This window comes from Euphorbia lathyris, chromosome 4 (genome assembly GCF_963576675.1).
Source record: "Euphorbia lathyris chromosome 4, ddEupLath1.1, whole genome shotgun sequence".
NCBI classification, from domain to species: domain Eukaryota; kingdom Viridiplantae; phylum Streptophyta; class Magnoliopsida; order Malpighiales; family Euphorbiaceae; genus Euphorbia; species Euphorbia lathyris.
The window spans coordinates 12,648,355-12,652,030 of NC_088913.1; the positions used below are offsets into that span (position 1 = coordinate 12,648,355).

At 40.3% G+C, this 3,676-nt stretch overlaps 1 non-coding gene across 1 annotated transcript; it reads left to right on the forward strand.

The window, feature by feature from the left end:
• The first annotated feature begins 3,146 nt into the window (after nucleotides 1–3,146).
• LOC136228170 (small nucleolar RNA R71) lies at nucleotides 3,147–3,253 on the forward strand. The gene has a single exon (XR_010688504.1). It is a non-coding gene; the product is annotated as a small nucleolar RNA R71 (small nucleolar RNA).
• The last annotated feature ends 423 nt before the right edge of the window (nucleotides 3,254–3,676 follow it).

Sequence of the window (3,676 nt, forward strand, 5' to 3'; positions counted from 1 at the left end):
TCGGCTTAGCATCCTGTTTAGACAACAAATATCTCAAGGCGAAATGATCAGTGTACACAATTACTTTTGACAAAATGAGATAGGATCGAAACTTATCAAAAGCAAACACTATCGCTAATAGTTCTTTTTCTGTGGTGGTATAGTGTTGCTAAGTCGAGTTTAATGTTCGGCTAGCATAATAAATAGGATGAAAAATTTTGTTCTTACGCTGCCCTAGACATGCTCCTACCACTATATCACTTGCATCGCACATAAGTTCAAAAGGCAAGGTCCAATCCGGACTGACAATGATGGGTGTGTGCGTTAATTTATCTTTCAACAGATTATAGGCATCTAAGCATTCTTTAGAAAAATCAAAGGTAACATCTTTCATCAAAAGTTGCGTTAGAGGTTTAGCGATTTTTGAGAAGTCTTTGATAAAACGACGATAAAACTCGGCGTGACCTAGAAAGCTTCTTACGGCTTTCACGGAGTTGGGTGGGGGTAATCATGAGATTACGTCCACCTTGGCTAGGTCGACTTCTATACCCTCTTGTGATATTTTGTGTCCTAAAACAATAGACTCGTTTACCATAAAATGACATTTTTCCCAATTAAGTACTAAGTCCGTGTCCTCGCACCATTGCAAAACCTTTTCCAAGCTGTATAGGCAATTTTCGAACGATGAGCCAAAGACTGAGAAATCGTCCATGAAGATTTCCATACAGTCTTCGACTATATCATCGAAGATTGCCATCATACACTTTTGAAAGGCTGCGGGTGCATTACATAATCCAAAAGGCATACGTCTATAAGCAAATGTGCCGTAAGGGCAAGTAAATGTGGCTTTCTCTTGGTCGTTCGGGTCAACAGCTATTTGCATATATCCTGAAAAACTATCCAAATTACACATAAATGCTTTACCTATAAGTCGTTCAAGCATTTGATCAATAAAAGGTAATGGAAAATGATCTTTCTGGGTGGCATCATTTAGTTTCCTATAATCAATACACATTCTCCACCCGGTGATCTTTCTTACCGGGATCATTTCATCTTTCTCATTAGGTTGCACGGTGATCCCACCTTTTTTGGGAACGACTTGCATGGGACTTACCCACGGGCTATCAGAGATGGGGTAGATTATACCCGCATCAAGCAATTTGATCACTTTGTTCTTTACCACTTCTTTCATGCTCGGATTGAGTCACCTTTGTGGTTGGATGACGGGTTTGACTTCTTCTTCCATGAAAATTTTATGAGTACACAAAGAAGGACTAATCCCTTTTATGTCCACTAAAGACCATCCGAATGCCCTTTTGCGCTCCCTTAACAAATCTACAAGTCGGGCCTCCATATGCACTGTCAAAGAAGAAGAAATAATAACCGATAAGGTTGAATCATCACCTAAAAACACATATTTTAAATGATTAGGGAGAGGTTTAAGATCGAGAATAGGGGGCTCCTGTAAAGACGTTTTAGGCTTTCCTTTCGGTGGTAGCTCAAGTTTCTCATAATAGCCCTTGACCCATAAACAATCTTGAACATCTTCATTTAGCGTCTCCACAATGGTTTGTGCCTCTCGATCCATAATTAGTTCATCCGGATTTAGGTCAAGGCCGTTGACAACGACCGTATCAAGGGGGTCTTCATAAAGGTTCTCCTGAAACACCTCATCAACCGCTATATCAGTAACATCAATCAAATTGTAATAATCATGTGATATAGGGTATTTTAGGGAATAAAAAACATTGAAGATAACTTCCTCGTCTTGTAGACGTAAAATGAGTTTACCTTGCTCGACATCAATCAAAGTTCTACCTGTGGCTAAGAATGGTCGACCAAGGATGATCGGTACTCGTGCATCTTCTTCCATATATAGCACAATGAAATCTACAGGGAATATAAATTTGTCTACCTTAACTAGAACATCTTCAATTATTCCCTTTGGGAAAGCCAAGGATCGGTCGGCGAGTTGAAGTGAAACATTTGTGGGTTTCGGTTTGCCTAAGCCTAGATGCTTAAAGGCATTAGATTGATGCTTGCACCAAGATCACATAAAGCTCTTTCAAAGTTTAGGCTCCCGATCGAACACGGGATAGAAAAACTTCTCAGATCTTTTAACTTTTGACGCAACTTTCTTAACAAGATAGCTGAACAATCTTCGGTTAACTTAACGATTTCATTTTCTCCCAATTTCCTTTTCTTAGACAAAATATCTTTTAAAAACTTGGCATAAACGGGCATATTTTCTAAAGCTTCCACGAACGGAATGTTAATGTGTAGCTTTTTAAAGATATCTAAGAATTTAGAAAATTGTTTTTCTTGTTTCTCCTTGTGCAACCTTTGCGGAAATGGAATTTTCGCTTTATATGGTTGCACGAGGGGATCCGTCGGATGTGCTTACCTCGGGTTGTACTATACCTTTATCTTTGGAGGTGGATGGTTGAGCGGTTTCCTTACCGTTTCGGAGTGTAATGGCTTTGACATGTTCTCGAGGGTTGGTTTCGGTGTTACTCGGTAAGGATCCCCTAGGGCGTTCGGTTGAAGTTTTTGCGACTTGATTAATATTTGTTTCCAAACCCCTAGTGAATGTGTCTTGATGTCGACGCCATTCTTCTAAACCGTTTAACCTATTTTCAATTCCACCAAGGGTCTTAACAATGGTATCTAACGGGTCGGGTTCTCTCTTTTCTTGCGGGTTAAAACCGGGTGGAGGTCTAGGATGATTAGGAGCATGTGGATTTAAGATATTTTGATTGTTGCTCCATGAAAAATTTGGGTGATTCCTCCACCCATGATTATACGAATTTGAGTATGGATTATTTGGTCGATAAGAGTTACCGACAAAGTTAGCCGTTTCACCCATGAATTGATTTTCGGGTTGGTTATCCATACTCAAATTAGCCATCAATAAATCCATTTTCTTATTAAGCTTATCGAGGTTAGGAGATGATTGGGGTGGTGCATCACACATATACATACCTGCCCTTACCTCGGAGAACCATTCGTTTGGCCAATGGGAACTCCTTTCGGCTAGTTCTTCGATGAGTGCATAAGCATCATCCGGGCTCTTGCAGAACAAGCTTCCACCTGCGGCTACATCAATAGTGGCACAATTATTCGAAGATAAACCACTATAAAAGATATTTACTTGTTCCCACTTTTCAAAGGCGTGATGTGGGCATTTCTTGAACAACCGACGGTAACGCTCCCATGCATCGTACAAGCTTTCTCTCTCCTTTTGATGGAAGGCGTTGATCTCATTCTTGTACATGGCTGTTTTGGACGGAGGGAAGTATTTAGCAAGAAACTTTTTTACTAAATCATCCCAAGTTGTGATGGATCCGGCGTCCAAAGATTCCAACCAGTCAATAGCATCTTCCCTAAGAGAAAAAGAAAATAATTTCAGTTTAACAGTGTCACTTGTAACGCCATTAGTACGGAACAAAGAATAATGCTTAATAAATTTGGTAAGATGAGCATTCGTGCCTTCTCTAGCATCTCCTCCGAATTGCCCGACATTTTGAATAAGTTGGATCATAGCCGGTTTGATTTCGAAGTTATGTGCGGCTATGGTCGGTTCTACAATGCTAGAGGTGACCACGAGGCGATTTGGCGTTAGCATGTCCAAGATTGTTCTTTCTCCATTTTCTTCAATGGCGTGGTTTCTTCTTTGTCCGTCCATGTCAGCGTTTCT